Source organism: Cavia porcellus, unplaced genomic scaffold (assembly GCF_034190915.1).
Source record: "Cavia porcellus strain 051 isolate PalLab524CR breed Dunkin Hartley unplaced genomic scaffold, mCavPor4.1 scaffold_2, whole genome shotgun sequence".
NCBI lineage: Eukaryota > Metazoa > Chordata > Mammalia > Rodentia > Caviidae > Cavia > Cavia porcellus.
Window position 1 is genome coordinate 147402500 of NW_026947485.1, and position 21263 is coordinate 147423762.

The window sequence follows — 21263 nt, forward strand, 5'->3', positions numbered from 1 at the left end:
GTTTGAGTTTGTAATTTGGTCTTTTGTTTTGTCATTTTCCTATATTTCTCTGTTTCAAGTGTTATTCGAAAGCTTCCTCAAAGTCTGTTGGAAATCCCCTTCTATGTTCACAGCTCCTGAGACTCTGGCACCCCGTTACTCCAAGCCACTGGGCCTGTAGAACCAATGGCGCTCTTCTGCCTGTTTAGAACTCCATAGTTCCAGATAAACTGGGCTTCAGGGGCACTCTGCGCCCCCCTGCTTGTTGGAAGCTCCACAGTTCTCCAAGCGCAGCTGGGATGGGGAGGCGGATGTAGATGTCTTAAACCCACTTATCCACTTCACTGTACCCAAAAGCCTGGAAGGTCCCAAACAATCTGGGCTTTGGGCATAGTGCACTGAGCACTTACCACAGGCCACGGGCCTCTGGAACCTGTGATGCTCCACTGCTTGCTGAGATATCCTCAGCCCTCCAGACACATGGGGAGGTGGATGTAGGTCCACCCAGCCCCTCCTCTGCACATAGATGGTGAGGTGCAGGAGTCCAAATAGGCTGGGCTCCGGGGATAGCATGTGCCCACTACTTGTTGGAAGCTCCACAGTTCTCCAAGCGCAGTTGGAATGGGGAGGCAGTTGTAGATGCCTCAAACCACTTATCCACTTCACTGCACCCGGAAGCCTGTCCGAACAATCTGGGCTTTGGGCAGAGTGCACTGAGCACTTACCACAGGCCGTGGGGCCTCTGGAACCTGCGATGCTCCCCTGCTTGCTGAGATATCCTCAGTCCTCCAGACACACGGGGAAGCGGATGTAGATGCCCCAGATCCGCCCAGCCCCTCCTGTGCACACCGATGGTGAGGTGCAGGAGTCCCAAATAGGCTGGGCTCCGTGGATAGCATGCGCCCGGCTACTTGTTGGAAGCTCCACAGTTCTCCAAGTGCAGCTGGGATGGTGAGGCGGATGTAGATGCCTCAAACCACTTTTAAATGTCAATTCAATAAGATTCTAAATTGGATTCTAGATTGGGTAACTAAATTATTGATAACTAAGGTCCCATTGGAAATTTACATTTTATTTTTAAAATTTGCAAAATAAGGAGAAATATTTAAGTTACTTGCTAAACTGCAATTTTTAGCGTTTTAGCTATTTTCATTTTCAGAAGTACTGTTGATCATTTAAAGACAGTTATTTTATATTAGCAACTAAGGGAGGTTGTTAGAAGTGTACCTGAAAGAATACCAAAAGAATTCTACTTTTGCTAGCCAAACTGTTTTGAGTTCTCTGGCTTCATTGAACAGTTTTTAGAAAATCATAACATGGCATTTTTCATGTTTTTAAATATAAACTTTGTTGAATTGAAATAGCAAATTGCTTGGTTTTTGTACTTTGGCAGTATTTGATTTAGCAAACATCTTTTCATATTATATTTTGGCCTTTAGATGGCAGCATTGTGTTTGTGTATCTTTGTGATAAAGCTTCTGTCCCTGATGTAACTGTAGAGATATAATGCTTATACAGTTTCTGCTGATGTTACACCTCCTTTTAAAGTTTTGTCTTTTAGCTGGTCAAAAGGGAAAAATCCTTTCTCAAGTCATTTGAAATATCTAATTGTATCTAGTCTATCAACAGGATGAACTTAACCATTTTACATGAAGTAGCAAGATATTTGAACATTCTTAATTCTGAATTAAGTAGGATAAATTTTAAAATAGGTGTGGGATTCTTGTGTTTATCAGAGGAAGAAATTTTCTTATGTGACAAATGAGGGCAATGATTTTAGCATTTTAAAACTCAAATGAGTTATGGTGAAACAAATAATTAAAGCCCAACACATCTACTCTTCTCAAAAGAAACTGAGCTTTTTCTCAGTCATTTTTTGACTAAGACAAATACCATGCACCTATGTAGATGAATTTTACATTTGCTGTAAAACTTGTGTAGACTCTAGAAAAAAATTTGAGGAATTCAAACGTAGTGAAAAATATAGCATATTGTATTCATCTGTCTTCTAGCAATAGCTTTTATGTCATTTCTGTGTAGTACTTGCCAGAAAGCTATTTTAAAGTCATGCTTAGTTAGAAACTTATTTTGGTTCATTTTCTGTTGCTTTGATAGAATACGTGACATTGGATAATTTATAAAAAATAGAGATTTATAGTTCTGTAGGCAACAAATCCGCGAGTCTGATAGCAGCTGGTGAGAGCTTTAGTTCCATATAATCCTATGTCAAAAGGTACAAAGGCAAGGGAGAGAAATAAAGAGAGAGAAAGGTGAGGTTATGGAGCAAGAAAGCATGAAAAAACTAGCAAGGCAAAGTGAAAGTACTTTTTATAACAATTTGTCTCTTGTGGTAGGTATTGGAACCTTGTCATAGCAACATTAATCTGTAGAGGACAAGTTCTAATGATCTTTTAGCCCCGCCTCCTGACAATATTGTATTGGAGATTAAGTTTTCAGCGTAAGAACTTTGGGCTCCACATTCAAACCATTGCAGTTATATAGTTACTGGTGACTTGGAAACCTTTCTGCTTTTTTAATCACCCATATCAGATTATGCTTTTCTACTTTTTGGATACAAAAGCTCTTAGAATGGCTTTTTATTTGGTTATAAAATGAAGAGGTCAGATATTATTTTTCATTTGCTACACAGGTTGATGTTTTAAAGTATTCAAATTTCATGATTTTTTAAAATACAGTTTCTGTGATAACTCTTAAGGTTAGCATATTTGTTACATGTTATGTGTGTCTTTGGTCTGCTATCTTTTTAAAATACCTTTTACTCTGGGCTGGGAACTCATATAGATTTCTTAATCATCAAGAAAATACTAATGTATTATGAATAGACTTTAGAAAGTTTCAGGGAAATGATAGGGGTATTCTAGTTAATACTTGATTCCTGAAAGTTAATTTTGATGTTATATTTTTCAGTCTCCTGGCTGATTGGTAGTTGACTAGTTTTATAATTTTGTGATATTTATTAGAAGCCTTTGGCTGCTACTATAATAATATTGTTCTAAATTTTATTATCTTTTGGAGGCTTACATGGATGATGGATGAGGTAGAACTAAATTTACATCTCTATGATTTCTTCTACCATACTGAAGGCCTTTTAGGAAAAGATTGAGAAAATGCCAATTTCAGTCACACTGAACCCAGTCGAAACCTTGATCCTGCATTTTGTGCTTTACTTTTTTTTTTCACAGGAGGAATATAGTAGTACTTGAAACATGTTCTTATCAGTGTCAGACTGCATGAGATTGAAGAGGTTAAACAACAAATATATTTCATGGCCCCAACATAGGAAGGCTTTAGTCAAGGGTTTCTTCCTCTCCCTTTCAAACTTTGCTTTTTGCAGCCTGGAATTGAATTGTATCAGGGCTTCCTGTCACCTGTTATGGTCTGATTTCACTCATTTAGCTCCTGATAGTTTGTGTTTCTGCTTTGCTGTGATATGAGGGTGTTGCAGCAGTTAGTTAACTAGACTAGTGGCTATGTTGATCGTTAACTAGGATAGTATGTAAGATAAACATTTGTGCCAAAGCTTAAATGGCAGTAGCTAGCTCAGCATTATGTGAAACTACATTTGTGGATTGTTACTCTCCCATGAGAGCTAATCTATTCAGATTGGTTGCCTTCTTTCTTCCATTCTTCCACCATACTTGTGATAACATTTCTAAACTTTCTTTTTTTTTTTTTTTTTTTTTTTTTTTTTTTTTGGTCTTTTTCGTTTTTTTGTTGGTACCAGGGATCGAACTCACGACTGCCTGCTTGCAAGGCAGGCGCTTATGCCGCTGAGCTAAATCCCCAGCCCCCTAAACATTTGTTATAAAGTAAATTTACCTGCAATCCCAGACATAAATATTTTGTACTGTGAAGAATTCTGTTTTTAAAATATGCCATTTAGCTTCTAAAATCACCTAGAGTAGATATGTGCCTCCTATAATAGTCTTTTGTTACCTTAATCGATGACCATTTTGTTACACCTGAAGAATGGTAGTTTATAGTGAACAGTGATAGATGATTGTCTAAACAAGGTAAACTAACAATACTAGCATTTCGTTATTGTGCACTACTGTCTTTTTTTGGGCTGGCACACCAAAATAATGTAAACCAGACAGCTAATAAAAGGCATAAACTTATTTCTTGTAGTTTTGGGAACTGGAAAGCCTAAGATAAAGGTATTGGTGAAGGCCTAATTTCTGATATGTAGATGATTTGTTTCTATGCCTTCAGGTGATATATAAAGATACTAATCCCATTGATTAAGGCTCCAGCCTAATGATCTAATCACTTGAACAGGCTCCCCACCTCCTAATTCCATCAGAATGAAGGTTAGGATTTGAACATCTGAATTTTGGGGGACACAAACATTTAGACTATAGTACGAACAGCATTTTTTAAAATTTGAAAGCAAAGAAACAATAAAAATGATACAGAATTTCAATGGTAAATATATTGCATATTGTTATCTGCAAAATAGTTTAAAGGATTTTGCTGTCATTTGTTGATGCTATGAACTATTTAATGACATTGGCTGTATGCGCCTTTACATAATTAATCCCCATAAACACCAGCTGATATAACTGTTCTTGCCTCATTTTACAGGTGAGAAATTTGAGACCTTCAGAGTTAAGTAACAATAAGTGTTAAAGTCAGGATTTTAACCCATATGAGTTAAGATTCCTGTACCATGTTTTCCATCCCTTTTGGTTGCATGAACACTTCACAGGTGGTACCACCAACTCATGTAGGTTTGAACTGAACAGTAATTTCCCACAGACATTGCTTGTCCTTAACACACTAAGAGACAGGTTCTGTGAGACATCCAAGGAAGAAATAATTATAAGCATTAGTCAAGATCTTTTTGCTAAAATGATCATTTATTTCAGAGGAACCTTTAAGTACCAATAGAAATATATTGAAATTTTTTTCTGGGAATATTGACCAAAATATCAAAGAGGCTATCTTTGATATTGTTGTCTTTGAAATATAGTTTAGAATTTAATCTTTCTTTCTTTTTTTTTGTTTTTGGTACTAGAAGTTGAACCACTAGGGAGGTATTCTATCATGACCAGCCCTTTGTGTTTCACTTTGACAAATTTTTGAAACAGGGTCTTGCTCAGTTGTCTAGGATAGTCATGAATTTGTGGTCATTTTGAGTCAGCCTGTGAAATAACTAGGATTACAGGCATGCATCACTACATTCAGCTAATGTTGCTCTTCATTCTGTGTCATTTTAATGATAAAACTGCAATCTTATACAAAATTTTTCTCCTTTGAAAGCCTAGTATTTTATATTTTTGTGACATTTAGATTTAGATTCTAGTACCATTTTATTTTTGTCTGACAGGTTTACTAGAAATTTAAATGGTTTAATGGATTATCTGTTCCTTAATACCTGTTTCGTCACCTGCTATGTGCCAGGCAATGTAAAGTGTGGAGAAATCAAAGTTGTACTGACAAAGAAAGAAGCTTCTGGCAAAAGGGAAGAGAGGAATCAGATAATCCTATAAATTGTGTATGAAATTTGAACTAGTCTTGAATGGTATATATTGATATGATTATGCCCATTTTGGGGGAGGCTATGTTGCTATTATGGAAAACAGGATTAACAAAGATAAGACATTAGAAAATATGTGGAGTATTTAATAAGGGGTGCATGTTGCAACGGTATTATGTAGACAGACTGAATGGTGAGAGAAATGTTTATATTGTGGTCTGGAAAACAAAGCAGGGACCAGGTTTTTTAATTTCTTAGAATGTAATAAGGAATTTTGAAATCTCTAGATAATGAGGATTATAACAAGAGGTTTCAGAAAATGTGAACTCTGATAACATTTTTGGGTGTTGTAGATTTTTAATATTCAAAAAGTAAGAAAAATATAGAATACTAGACAAGTAATGAATCATTCAGAAGTGAACATTTTGTTAATTTTGATGCTTCTTGGATTGATAAAGCAAATGAACTTTTAAATCCCTATTTTGCATTGCTGTCATCTGTTTCTTTCCAAAGGCAACTATGATGATCTAAAATTCTCTCTCTCCCTCTCTTTTTTGATGCCAGGGATCAAACTCATCAGGCCAGCGCTTGAGCTACAAAATTAAATCCCTGGCCTAATGATCTAAAATTCTTTAAAAAATATTTTACATACATGTGAATAACTCTGGACATTATAGGGTGTTAATTGTGGTTACGTATAATTTGTATGTGGTATCATATGGTTAATACTTGGTTTTGCAAGTATTAACATTTGGATTGCAAATGTATCAGTCTGCACTTTGTGAAGAGCATGTAATGAATATGTAATTCATTATTTTTAACTGTTAGTGTTCTGTTACAAGTATGTATCTCCTGTCGAAGGATACATATTAAATCTAATGTTTTACTTAATATGAAGTTTTGCCAAAAAACTCCATGTAAGTCTCCTATACTTATCTGTAAGTGTTCCTCTAAATATGTATCTAAACGTATAGCTATAGGGTACTAAGATGTATACATTTTCAAATTTTTTCTACATGTGACCATATTGTTCTCTATGAATATTTGAAATCATGGTTGAAGGTATTTGTTGCTGAAGGACTTTCAGCTCTTTTGAGGGAGAAGAGTATTTAACAATCATTCTTTCATGTATTGATACAAAATATACATTCTGCAGATGTAGGCTCAGTGACCTACAAAAAAAGAAACTTAGATCAAGTTCTCTATTACTAGTTTTGGGTTAAAAACTTAACTGATAGCTTTTGTATATTGTGTAGTTTTCAGTCCTATTTTTCATATGTAATTTTTATTTACTCTTGTGGATTATGTATTTTTAAAAATCCGAAATGGATTTGAGTAAATGAAATTATTTCTAAATTCTTCAGTATGAAAGTGCTATTTTGCGCTTTATGCTCAAGTGTTGGTAATAGTGGATTGAGATACAGAATTGAATCATTAGACTTAGCAAATAGAAATTTTATAAGATGGGATGCCAATGGGAGACTTGGGAGAATGTCAAGCCTGTCATTCATGAGTACACATTCCTACCCTTTAGGCTGTTAATCAACAAGTATGGTATACCCTTTAGATCTTGAGAGTTTTTGCTGATGCTTTTCTTTATCTGTAGGTAATGAACTGCTAGGGTTTTAGGTTATCTAGGACTTATCCATTTATTATTTTAATGATTAGGTTTAAGGGACGAATTGGAGAATTAACTTTTACTTTTTCTCTTTTTCAAGATTGACCTTTTGAATACAGTTTACAAACTATAGTTGTATCTAGCTTACAGATGACAGGATTCATTGCTTTATTGTTATTGTAAAAAAAGATGTATTATTGTGAAAGTTCTGTTCACTTAGGTTTTAACCAGAAGACCGTTTTTTGAGGCAAAAGCTACTATGTTCTTATCTAAAGCTTTATGGTATGAACTGTTTCTATTATTGCTGCAGATTTTGCTTATTTATGATAGTTACATTGGCTTCTTTTGGTGTCTTGAAATTGTTATTAAAGGTCTGAATGTGAAGTTACCTTATGGTCAGCAGAAGGATCAATAATCATGAAATGTTGGTGTGATTTCTTTTTTCTTATTTTTGATGGTGCGTTCTGGATTTTAGGAGCTGAGATGTTTCAAAACTAGGTGAAGTCTAGCAGTTTGATATTTCCTTTTAGTTTTAAAGTTTTTTTGACACCCCATCCTCTCACATCTTATTTTATGTTGCCTTGTAGATTGCAGAAAAGATGTTTGCAGTATTTTTTTTAGTGGCTACCATACTTTGTTACTTTTGGTTTCTGAGGTATGACAATAGTAGGAGTTAGGTTACTGTAGGAGACTTTAGGATTGGAAAATTTACAGTATCCGTTACCAGATTTTCTTAGGATGATTTTGAGCATAAAATCTAAGTGTTTACTGTACACTTTAGGATGTACAAGTGAATATGTAATCCAAAGGAAGGCAGTTATGAATCATAGTCCTCTTAATTGATGTACAAGTGAATATATAATCCAGAGGAAGGCAGTTATAAATCATAGTCCTCTTAATTGATCCAAAGTTGGGTAATTATTATCTTTTATTTTCTTATTAAATATCTTTGAGAATATAGACAAAACATATTCATTGGTGTTTGAAGGTGTGTGTGAATGCCTAGTGATTATAAAATTATTTGCATCACATTTTGCTAGCTTTTCATTTTGATTTCTCTGAGATCATTAAGCCATGACTTGCAGATTCTCTGAGTGAGGAATCAAAATACGTTGCCTTGTCTTTTTACTTGATTAATACTTATGTTAATAAGTTGAAGATAATTTTGTAGTGTGATGTTTCATAAATTTTAAATGGTTTAGGGTCCAATTTTATACACATACTCATATGCATACTTATCCCACTCTTCCATATATATGCTAAGGAGTATGTTTTATCATAGATAATTGTAGGCAATTCCATTATATAATCTGATATGCATTCTATGAATTACAGTTAAGCTTATTAGTGTATAACTTCATGGAAAAGCGTATGAAGGGTAAAGGTATATTATGCCGAATTCACTCATGATCTAAGATATTTTCAAAGGTTGACTTTTATTTTTTATATTTAGAAGCCAGGAATATCTTTGCTAAAATATGTATTATCATCATTTCAGAAATGTGTGGTGGGTCACTTTAAAGAATTCTTTAGTCACAATGTTCATGTTGTTATTTTTACTATTTGTCTGTTTGTCCTACATTTTCTCTGACCATTTTAATTTTTCTCAGTACGTACACATTACCTTTAAGCTCAACTGATTGTAGTTTTTTCTCAATATTCTTTGAGAAGTCCACCACATTTATTACTTTTCCAAATTATCAGCTTCCTGTAGCCTGACTGATTGACTGGTAATTTGTTGTGGGTTTGAGGGTTTCAGTTTAGTCATATTTTCCAGATTACCCCCTTAAATCTATGCAGTAGGTGTATATGTGTGTATTCTTCAGTATTTTGACTAAATGGAAAGTTATTGGAGCTTCTTAAAAATGAAGTTTTGCCTGTACAAAATTTGTAAGTTTTCTAAAAAATCTTTCAGTAAAGATGAAACATTATATATTTAAGTCAAACTTTTGTTTTAGTTCTGGGAAAATACTTTTCCATATGAGGAATGCTCGTGGCTTTCAGAGCTGTCTTTCAAGGTCCTATTTTAACTGAGGCTCATGTCATTAATCGTGAATGTGATTATATTTTTTTAATACATACACTATATCTTCAGCTATAAGAAATTCATCTTTATGAGCCCCTGAATTGATGAAGAATGTTTCCTACTATGGTGAGGTGTCAAGTGATTGGTCATTAGTGTTCATATCAAAAGAATGGCAATGATAATTTAAGGATACATAACCCCAAGTAACTGTATCTTTTTCAACAATTAAGTAAAGTTAGCATTTATATTGAATCCAGTGATTTCTTAAAATTGAAAATTGAAACTCCGGTTTTAAAATTTTAAATTGTAAACTACCTATGTATATTTTCATTTCTTGGCTTACTTCCTATTGAGGATGTTTGGTTTTTAGTATTCCAGTGAGTGTGTTTTTTTCTCAGAAAAAACTAACAAAAATTTCTACAGCTTGCTAAGTTATACTTTTGCTACCTGGTTCTTAAAAAGATACAATTAATTGTTTCTTAGATTGTGTTTAGAGGAGCTTTAGTATATGATTACAGTTAGAAAGAAGTAAATCATTGCTTAATTCCAGCAAAATGCAGCAAGAGATTGGCCTTAAAATCAATTTTAATATTGTGCATTTTGAGAATAATATACCTTGCAGAAATTATAAACAAGTACTTTAAAACATTTTGCATGAATTTCTTAGTCTGAAATTTTATTTTTACTTTGTGTTCTAATAGTTTTATAGAATCAAAGGAAAAGAATGCCCCCTTCTGTAAACGCATAAATAGTTGTCTTGGCAGAATAATGCAGTTTGATTCTTCATTTTTTTCAGGAAAGGGGTTAAGTGACATTTTGTCAAGGAGAGTGAGGAGGGAGAGAAAGGAACAGAAGGAGTGAGGAGGAATGATGAAGGGGAAATATACCTTGGGCATGCGTTGGTTCTGTCAGCTGCACTGAATTAAGTTGCATTTTTTCCCCTGTTTTGAAGTGATATCTTTTTTTACTATTCTCATACGGCTTTTTTTAAGAGTACAGTTAGTCCAAGAATATAGGAATCATCTTTTTTATATATCCAAATCTATTTAAAATTAATTTTTTTTCTATACTTTATGTTATAATGCTTTAATTTATAAGTTCAGCTATTAAAAAGGATATAATTATAAAATGGTTGGGTAATATAAGAATAGGAAGTATTTTGCTGCTAGTTTTCATATTGGTAAATCACTTTAAGTTTGTTGTATGCAGTTGCCTGGTTTCATAGGTTAGTATTTTGGATGCAAGTACCTTTTCCTGTTCTTTCTGTGTAGGGACATCTTTCTCCAGTATTGTAAAAATCAGTTTCCTCTCGTTATTAGAACCAACATTTAACTACTCGCTTGCCTTTTACCTTTGAGCTTTGATATTTGTATATGTTTAAGGTTAATTATTTATTTTTGTGCACTATTCTCCATTTACATTAAATTGGATTATTTATTTTACTGACCATATACTTCTAATCTTTTACAAAGTTTGATTCTAAACCTTTACCAAGTTAAGAAATTCACTCTTTTCTTTAAAAAAGAATACTTTTGTAATTTTCAAAGTAATTTTAGAAGCTCTTTAAATCTGCTTCTTATAAATCCTTTTATCCTGTAGTTGGTAATAAATCTCTTTTATTGTTTGTTGTGTGTATGTGGAATGGAGTGGGGGGGGGAGATGGTTTTTGTATTCAAGAACTCATAAAATATTTAGTGGTAGTTGAAAAATTATGAATAAAATTTTACCAAAGTGGTATGGTGGTATCTATTATGGCTTATGTCTGGTTGTCCCCCAAAGCCTCACAGGATCAAGGGTGAGGCTTCTTCAGAGGTGAATGTGTGGCATTGAGATTGACCCCTGGTACAATGCTAGGCGGAAGGGTTCTAGGATGAAGGATATGCATGCTACCTGCCCTACAGAGCCTGAGTAAGATAAAGAGTAGAAAGATGCTCTAAGGTCCCTTGTTGCTTTGCTACCTCCTATCCACCATGCACTGTTCCTTCCCCATGATGCTAAAACATATGGGCCTCTTCCTCACTCTCCACCACTTGTGCATCTTGGGTCTCTCATGAAGTCAGGGCTTACCTGAAGCTGCCCGTGGCCTCTCCCTGTGTGGGTCTCTCTCCATTCTTTACAATGACCACATGTCAGTCTCACCATTTGTTAGTCTCATGACACATGGTAGTTCTCCTACAGTCTAGAGGTCAGATTTCTGATTAGGTTCTCAGACCAGTCCTTTATTTCTCCTCTTTCAGCAGCTTGAGGAGCCCATACCTCCATTGGCTGGTGGCCCTTCCCTGCATGCCCTAAGCCATCAGCACAGGATTTTCTTCCTTTTTAAACACCTGCCCTTATGATGACACTTTAACAATGAGGATCATCACCACCTCAATGGTGGCCTAGCCACTCCTGCTGTGTCCCTCTGACCCTCTAAGGTCATAGTCATAGGGTTCTCTGGGTACCAGGACATAGACATCCTCAGTGTTCTCCTCCTCCCTTGCCCTGCTCTGCTTCCCATCTGTAATTCTGCAGTGGCCAGGACTTCTCACAAGCCTCCTGCTCCTCCCTGCCCCATTGGCCAGCCTGCACAGCCCCTGAAGTATTTCGACTAAAACCTAGGTCCCTCCCTACTAGCTGCCACTAGGAGACAGCAACCAGTTTCACAGGGCTGCAGGAGGTCACCCAGCCCCATTGATTGCTTCTTCTCCTGACCTCTGAGTCTAATTGCTGAGTAGTCACTCAGCAGAGCTGTGTGCCCAGGCCAGGCAGTGTCCCTGCCAGGACACACATGGCTCCTTGGACAACTAAGCTCTGCCGATTGTCAGGAACATGATGTGACATGATGCACTGTGCTGAGTAGCTCTGCAGGACCTTCTCAATTGGGGCCTGGTGACAAAGTTCATCTAACCCAGATCTACCAAACCCAAGTTTGGCCTTGGCTCCCACTCATTGGCAGAGAACACATTCACTGGTGCAGGGCTTTGCTTAGCTGAACTTTGTAATTTCACTGGAAAAGCGTCACGGGCTTGATAGGAAGACACAGCCTGTTGCTTCCTGGGAGGCAGCAGCTGGGGCCAGGGAATGCCATGCTTTTCAGAAACAAATGACAGCCATGTCCAAGGTGAGAAGCCAAGCCAAGTCCTGGCACCTACACCATCTTTGCTCCAGTGAACCAAAAATGTCTTAGAGCTCTAAGTGTAGTGAACATAGAATTATCCTTGGAGAACATGGATGACAGGATTTTGCCGAGCCTAAAAAGAGGCACAAATAGTCAGCTACACAGAATATCGGTGTTGGGATAGTTTATTCATAGTTTATTCTTTACCAGAGACCCCAACAAGGTGCCAAATCAGAGCTCAGCAGTGGGTATCAGGAGATGGGGAGTGGCCTCTGCTGCCTGGGAGATTCCCGTTATTGTGTGGGCCTGGAGCAGCAATGCTTTCCAGGCTCCTATATTCCCAATCAATGACTTGGGACAATCAACAGATGTGAAAGATTACTGTTTATTTTAGGGCACAAGTCAAAAGAGAAGAAGCTCTAAAGAAGCACTCAGAAAGAAAGTGTCTTTAAAAAAGGAGAGAAAGTTATGCCGAACACTTAGCACAAGTGGCCTTGAGAACCAGAGGCTGATGACTCCGAAGCCCTTGCTTCCATCGTCCTTGCTGATCCAGGCAATCCCATTTGCCAGATTCAGCATATTGTCATGTCAGAAGATTGGTACCGGCTGCAGGGCACAGCCTGACAGTAGATCTCTCAGTTGACTTTCCTGCTGTCCTTTGCTCCTGACCTTGTTCTTCAGACCTTTACAAAAGGTAGCATGGTGACCATATCACACTGCCCAAGTCTGAGGCCAGCATAGGAGATACCAAATGCAGACTTGCCATCTGGTTCCCTCACAGCCTCACAGCAAAGCACATAGAGTGATTGCTGACCCATAGATCACTAGTTGTTTCTTATGGATGACAGGCTTTGCCTTTGGTTTTTTTGTCTTTTCTTTTTTTTTTTTTTTTTGCTTTTGTTTTGGTAAGAAATTTTACACTTGCAAAGCAGGGTCTGTGCAGCAGAGCTACATCCCTGCGCTGGCTTTGCCTTTGAAGTTGTGGTGTCCTATTGACTGGGAAAAATCCTGCTAGAACTGTGGTGACTCAGAGGAGCATGCAGCTTGGGTGGGTACAACCAGGGACAGATTGAGAGCAGAGGTGTTTGTCCCAGTAACTGCAGGAGGTGCTCCTCATGGAGAGTTTGCAAGGTCAGTGGGCCATGACAGATGGTGGGGTTCTGAGCTGTGTTCTGCACTCCTGCTGGGTTTTGCTATGCACTGTGGATGTGCTAATGCACCACAGAAGCACTTTGCTGGTGAGTGGGGAGGACCTCCTAGTTTTGCTTGTGATGACACAGCCCCTTTCTTGCCCACGCAGCCCCTTGTATATGTCCGTGTGAGGCCTCCACAGCTGCAAGGCTAAGTCCTCCCAGTATCTCCTCTGCTCCAGCTAACTGGGCACTCTCCACCATTTGCATTTCCAATTACATTTTAAAATCAGCTTGCTAGTGCTTGTGTGTGCACACTCATCTACAGTCTCAGAGAAATAGAATATCCTAGAATTTTGTTCAAATTGGCCTGAAATGCACAGGTAAAATGGGAGACGACCTTACCCTTTTCATGTAGAACCTTCACTCACCTGTTCAGATCTAGCCCACCAGTCACATAGGTCGTCTTCAACCACTCTCAGCAATCCTTTGCATTTTCTCAGGGTTTATATTATGCTTTCACTTCTTCTAGAGGCAGAATCTTGATACATAGTTCAAGCAGGCCTTCAACACATGATATAATCCTGGCTGGCCTTGAACTTGGAACGATCTGCCTTTTTCAGACTGCCAAGTGTTGAAATGACAGGATTGCTCCACCATGTCTGGATAAATCATGCATTTGATGAAAAATAAACTGAGAAGCATGCAGTTTGGTTTGTTTCTATCCTTCATGTGGTCTGCGTGGTCCTCTATTAGTATTGTGATCTCTGACTGTGTCATGAACGAGTTGTCCCTGGGTGGGTGTAGTAAGTCTAGCATGTGAAAAGTGGCAAGAAGAAGATGGTAGTGGGCTGGAGGCTCCAGCAGGGTGGAAGATTAGGGAGTCCACTGGTGGAAGGAGTGTCTGGGCAAAGTGTCTTAGCATTCTCCAGGGGCTCTGGTTACTCAGTGGCTGAAAACAAGACAAAGAAGTGTGTCTTTTGCAGGAGCCAAGCTGAGGGCACACCCTGAGAAAGCCAGAAGTGAAGGACCAGATGGAAGAAATTTGAAACAAGTGGAGCAGGAAACTTGCCCGGAATGGAAACAGTAAAGGTAGATTAGATGGAAACCAAAAATGAAGAGGAAAAGTTGAATGAGAAACTTGAGGAGAAACTGAGGATGCTTCATGTCCTATAGTCTTCCAGGCACAGCCCGAACCAAGCAGTGTAGTCAGGAGAAAAAAGGATTCCACAGTGGGTTTGTGCACCTGGTCCAGGAGCTCACCTATGTGTCCCCTGGAAGCACAACTCCAAGAGAGGGAAGGGCAACCATGGATCCCCAATCTTGTTTCCATGGATTAGAATTTGGAGCCGCCCTCTCTGGAGAAACCTAGCAGGTGAGTTCCCGCATAGAGGGGATCACTTGGTGGCAGAAGGTGGAAACTACACCTTCAGCAGCTCTTCCATTAACATAGGGAGGTGCAGGGTAGGTGACTCCTGCTTCTGAACCAGTGAGACTCCTCCTGTCCTCCACTTGCAGCAGGTGAATGTTTGTATGCAGCATCTCTCACGTACTTCCTAATTGCTCCGTTTTTCTTACCTTGTGTTAAATCGTGGGAGCTTAGATGTTACATTGAGTTCCTAACACGCCAAAGCCATGAGAGCGAGAACAGCAGCAGTTTCAACACTGCATGGTCCCTGCACTGAGAATGGGTGGCAGCATGAAACCTGGTGAACAGGACACATGCTGTGCTTCATGCCAAGGAGACCCAGCAAATGAGGCCCTGAGCACAGTCCTGCTTTCAGCAGAGCTCACAGGTGGACATCACCAGCTAGGGGTGTGCTGCTCACACAGGGGGTGATGGTTTTCTCCAGGAGAAGGAAACTGCCAGTGACAGGACAAGTGGGCAGAAATATCCTTGCGATGAGGGAGGATTGCAGCCACGTTGGTGCTTTCAGTGAGTGAGTGCTGTTCTTGTCCTAGGTACTTAGGCCTCAGCTGGGAACTGTGCATCCAGAGGCACAGAAGCTGTCACCCTATCATCCCCAGAGCTGTGAGACAGGGAAAACAGCAAGAGATGAGAAGCACTGGGACAAGAAAGCCACTGTTGGGTGGGATGCATCTCCATTTGTGTTGATTTTTCATCTTGTTTCCCAGCAGCTGCATCACCTGTCTGAAGGTAGGAACTGTGACCTCTTGGACTATCAGCAGCTTCTGGGCTCTAGGTTGGCTAACAGCTGTTCCCTCTGCACAGGTCAGAGGATGGAGATGGCTAATCAGTGTACCCTGACTGGTCCCTTCAGCTGGAGGGATGAAGAGGCAAGGTCAGTCAGTGAGACCAACAGCTTCATCCTTGCCATGTAATCCTGATGTTCCTGGCGCTGTCTGAGAATTAGAGCTTTTCAGCTTCACTAATCTCTTCTCATATGAAAGCCAGTTATATACTCTTTTTCCTAAAACTGTAATTCTTGTTTTATCCTCAAATTTGAAATCAAAATTGGGAGGAAAATGTAAGCCCTACATGACAGGACCATAATTTATGTGTGTTCCTGCTGTGTGACACTGGGAATGGGCATGACTCTCCCATGCGTGTCAGTACCTCTTCTTCCCTGGTAATAAAGCTAATGCGTGGGAACATCATGCATGTATCACTGCTGGTTTACACCAGTGGGATCCTGTTAAAGCAGTGTTTATATTTTCAGTAACAATGTTATTTCATGCAGACGTGAGCTACACAGCCTCAATAATTCGAGCCTGGACCTTTAATCTCTGTCAGGGTCAAGATACCACAGAGAAAGTGAAGCAGGCAGGATACAGTGGAAGAGAGGGAACTGTGTTGATGTACAGAGAGCACTTTGGTGGCCTTCAGCAGTGCTGGTGACCCTTGAAGAAAGCATCATATCCCGATGTCCACCATTATGACCACATATACCAGAAGACTAATAGGACCAGTCGCTTCTGTTGACCTTACAGAAAGGTGAGTCTTGAACTGTTCAGCCTGCCTGGAAACATGGCTGTAATCCAGGGGAAAAAAAACAGATCGCAGTGTGAGTGACAGAGGAAAAACCGTAACTGTGTATATAATCAGCACATGATGATAGAGAAGGGCTTTGTAAGGGGAAAGGACCCGGCTTGAGGCACCATTGTGTGGAACCTTGGAACAAGGTAAAATTATGAACCCACCACACCCTAAATTTTAGCATAGAGTCTGCATCTCGTGGTATAATTGGAGGACATGTGAGGTGAAGGAGGCCCTGTCTCAGTGTTGGTCCAGTCCTCCTTCCTTCACCTGTACAAGGATGCTCTGTGGTTCTTCATCACTCCCTGATTGTGGAAATCTGACAGCTGATATGGAAGGTGCTGCCCACATGAGCATCTCTGCTGAGAGGCCAGGCTGGCAAACCTTAAGATGGAGTTGTAAAAGTAACAGCATGGTTGGGCATCATCCCCTCTTGCTCTTTTCCCCTCCTCAGTCTCTGCTTCAGTGTCACGACGACCCAAGGCACATGTGCACTGTGGCTCATGGTGCCCCCAGGATCCTGGCCATGACCTTACCACACTATACTCACAGGATTCAGCCATAGTTGGCAACTCCAAGTTAGTTGCGTACATTCATCAGCAGTGTCCAGTAATAGCATCTGATATGCCATGCTTTGCTCCCTACCCAAATGGACTGAATCCAGGCATAGAAATACCATCCTGTGTGCCCGTGTTCTACAAAATGGAAACTCTAAATGCCCAAGGATTGGTGCATGAAATATTTTACTCATGTCCATAGGTGGAAAAAGTTGTGGAGCTAAGGTGAAGTTCAGAAATGACAATTTAGGAGCATCAAAAGAGAAAATGACAAGAAATCCAACTTAGAAGGGGAGGCTAAGTGGTAGTGATGTCAAAGTTCACTGTAGGAAAAGAGAAGAGCTTTCCCAAGGACAAAGAAGGTGGCAACCTAGAAAATGTGTGTAATAGCCAGGATCATATTGGTGAAAAATATAAAGAAGAAAATGCCTGCTAATTCCTAATGTGTTAGTGTTATATCATGCCTTATGTTCTACACATTTTTGTGATATAGAAAGGCTGGGTTAGGTTGGGAATACAGGTGTGCACCTATAATCCCAGCACTGGGGTAGCTGAGCTGGTAGGATCTCTGAGAGTTTGAGGCCATCCTGGGTTACATAGTGATTTCCAAGACAGCCTTAGCTATGTAACGAGACCTGGCCTCCAAAAAACAGAGAAGAAAAAAGGGAGAGTATTCAATGTAAAGTCTTGATATTTTTACATGTTTACCTTTTTTAACTTTACTATTGGGATTTCATAAAAATCTCTAAAACTTTTAATAACAGAGATAGCGAGGAAACTCCCCACCCCCCCAAAAGAAAGTGTAAACTGTGGGAGATGATTTCTGTTTGCATGGTGTTACACATTCAGAAGAGTGAAGAATGAGAAATATACCTGAGGTTTTGGGGAAGGAGGTGGTTGGGATCAGCCCAAGGTTATACAACCTTTGGGACTGATGTGTGAGTGGGAGGTGCTCATCAGTGGTGACTTTCTGAGGAGACTGGGGACCTTGTGCATCAGCACAGTGGGCTTTTGGAAGGCAGGGGCCCCTGACATTCCATGACATCAGCACCTTCCAGTTCTCTGCTGTGACTGTGGACCTTTGCCTGGTGCCCTGGGCACAATTAGCTCCTAGGGGTGTGAGTTTGAGCTGCAGGCAAGACTTTCATCTCTGAACTTAGATTGTTTGTCAGTGAAATTAACAAGTATTGGGTGTTGATTAGCTTGTTTTCAACAGTGAGTTCATCATTGTACTTACTGTCCTTCTTCAGTCCTGAGCCAACCTGTTTTTCTTTTGTCTCACATTATTTTGTTTTGTGTGTAAGTTCCGATTTGAGTCAGGGTCTCACTATGTATCTCAGGTTTTGCGTGAAGTGTCAGTGATGGTCCTGCCTTACACTTCTGAGTTCAGGAATCACAGGCCTGCAAAACTATGCTCAGTTTCTTTCCGTTGGATGTTAGGCCGGGTTGTGTTTGGCTTTGTCCACAGTCCTTAGACGGAGGTCCACACTCACCGCCGTCCCTATGGTGGTACCGCGCAGTCCTGATCCCGGGACTGAGACGGATATGGTATCATTCACAGAGGAAATGTGCTCTGGGATGAAAGAGCATGAAGGGCAGGTTGCCCCCTGCAGCTCCAGTTCAGCGAGACCCATAGCAGCTCTTGGCTCCCTGGACAAGTTGCCGGAAGGTGGTGAGTTTTGCAGCTTCGCGGTGAACAAAATGATAAATGATTCTGTTTTCCCTGTACAAATGAAGTGGTCTGCAGACGTGATTCTTCTCTTTCCTTTACCAAAATCAAGTGACCTTCCCATATTCCCAGAAACAGAAATGTGGTATTTTGTCCTTAACTTGAGTTAACTACTGAGATTTAAATCACATACCAGTTTCTCCAAGTTTATACTAAGGAATAGAATGGGACCAGTGTAAAAACCCCAGTTACCAGTTCCTGTTGAGAGCATAGAATGATCCTGGTTTTTTTTTTAGAACAGGTCAGGCCATTTTGATGAGGTTCCTGAAATCAGATTCCCTACTCAGATCCTCCAGACTGGTAGCCTCACTAGTCACCTAAAGTTCTGGCACCAATGATCTCACCTTACACTGAAGTTCCGGTGGAATTGGGCAGAGCACCCTGCTGTTTATTCCAGGGAAAGGAGGGGATGGTGCTTACAGTAGGTTTCAGAGGAGCTCAGGAAGAGTGTGCTCCTAACTGAACTTTTGGCAGCCATCATTGTCACCATGGAGATCAGGAAGTAAAATGGCAGGGAAGATAACCTGCTTGGTGGGGCACAGGCTCTTCTTAGGAGTCCAGGAGAGCCACTCTGACACATTCAGTGGAATATGTGTCTTGGGTAACAGACTGTAGCTACCATTGTCTCCCCTGGAGCAACTGGCTCTGAAGAAGGGGGCTGGCAGCAGGTCCAGGTGGACACTGAGGGTCTGAGCTCTGAGACACAAGGGTGCAGTGAGAGAGGACATGAGGAAGAGAGTACCAGCTGTTGTCCACACCAAGGCTAGAGCAGTACGCTGCTTACCTGTGCAGAGGCTGAGGTAACTGGGGAATCAGGGAACTGTCCCAGCACTGTCAACGGAAGAAATGTCACCTTTGACCCGGAAGTTCCCATATTGAGCTACAGCAATCTCTGCAAAAATTCATTGGTAGGATATTTTTTGTTTTGTTTTGTTTCATTTTCAGTTGAAAGCATTTCAGAAAATCAGAAGGGAACCTTGTGAAGAAACTCGCCAGATTAGGTTTGGGAGGAGACCAGCTGTGTATCTCATCAATGGCACCCTTACAATAAGAGTTAATTGTAGCTTGAAAGCTATTGATGATAACAAGGGAGAAAGCCACCCAGTGCCATAGCTGGCTCTATTCCAGAAATCTGACACTCTGGGCCCTCAGATACTACCATTTTGCCAGTCCCTCCTATACAGGGTTACAGTGAGCTCATGAGTTACCTGCAGGGACACCCTTGCAGCCGGGCTTGGCGCTGGCCCACACTACCTGAACCCCTGCATTACAGTGTGGGTGTTTAATGTCAGCTCCTCATGCTGCTCTGCCTTCCATTGTATGCACATGGCCAGGTGAGAGTTTTCATCTTGAGAAGCTTGTTTCTCCCAGGAACCCCAGCCCAGGGCCCTTGGAGCTCCCATCCAAGAACAAAGCTGGTGCTGCTTCCTGCCCGGCTAAGGGTGTGCATTGGCAGGCTGCAGGCTTGGTTATTGCCGTGGTCCCTGATGCCCATGGAGACCACTGGGATGTGAATTCTGACTGGGTGTCCTGCTGGCTGAGCCCTTTGTCTTTCTTCTTACCTGCCAGCTTCTCTCATTATCTCTAAAATGGGATGAACACGTATTTCCTGTGTAAGAGACTAGGAAATCACAATATGATGCAGAACTATCCTTGTCCTTGTTTTGGGTGTGGACTTCTTTGCAGGCAGTGCCCACAGTGCATGTCCAGCTGCCCACTGAGGCAGGCACATGTGTCTTTTCTCTGGGGCTGTAGGATATAGACATCTTCACTCTCTGCTCCGGGAGAGGCTGCCCACTGAGGAGCAGGACATGTCTGCCAAGTTGTCTCTGACCCAGCAGCTGAGGTAAGGGGGTGTATGCAGTGCAGGTAGGGGAAGGTGTGACTCCCTGCAGGGGGCAGCTGGGCTGTGAGAACCAAGAGCTGGCATGGGTCAGGGAGGGCAAGCACATCATAGGCACAGGCTGCAGTTATTCATGAAGAAAGAGGTGGTAACTGTTGGACTCAAATGCTCTGAAGCCCCTACTCTGTACCTTTTAGAGGTGCACTGAGGTCAGCATCACATCATGCAAAACTAAGCAAGACAGTGAGTGTGTGTGCGGATTACTGAGGTGGCAGGCTTTGGTGTGCTTCCAGCCCTGTCTTGTCCCTCTTCCTCCCTTCACCTCCTACACGGTGATGGTGTGTCCTGCCTTCATTCACAGGAACCATGTCTTCCTGAAGCTGCAGAGCTCGGGCTCTGCATGTGACTGAGTTCTGCTTGGAGGAATCCAGGTTCTTCTCCAAAAGCCTCTTATCAATGCCCTAGGAGTGCCCCGCACCCCTCCGCAGGCTCCCATTGCTGCTTCCTTCCCTCCTAGACACTCCATGCTCCTTATTTGGATGCATGATCTGGAACTCTCCGAATTAAGTGACAGCCTGATTCAAGGGAGAGGACTGTCACTATTAATAAAGAAAAATCTGGAGGTCCTCCTGAGCAGAGGATACCCTGACACCACCGAGGGCCAGGCTACAGACAGCGTTTGCTTGAGGGTTACAGGCTGGTGGAGCAGCTCATCCACAGCCTGGATCCAGGTGAGGAAGCCCAGGCCTTGAATTTAGTTCCCAGCTGGAGAGATTCTACTCA

The 21263-nt window shown here is 40.8% G+C and overlaps 1 pseudogene; it reads left to right on the top strand.

The window, feature by feature from the left end:
* The window catches only part of LOC134475308 (F-box/LRR-repeat protein 17-like), an 84902-nt pseudogene that overhangs the window by 39397 nt on the left and 24242 nt on the right, over positions 1–21263 (top strand).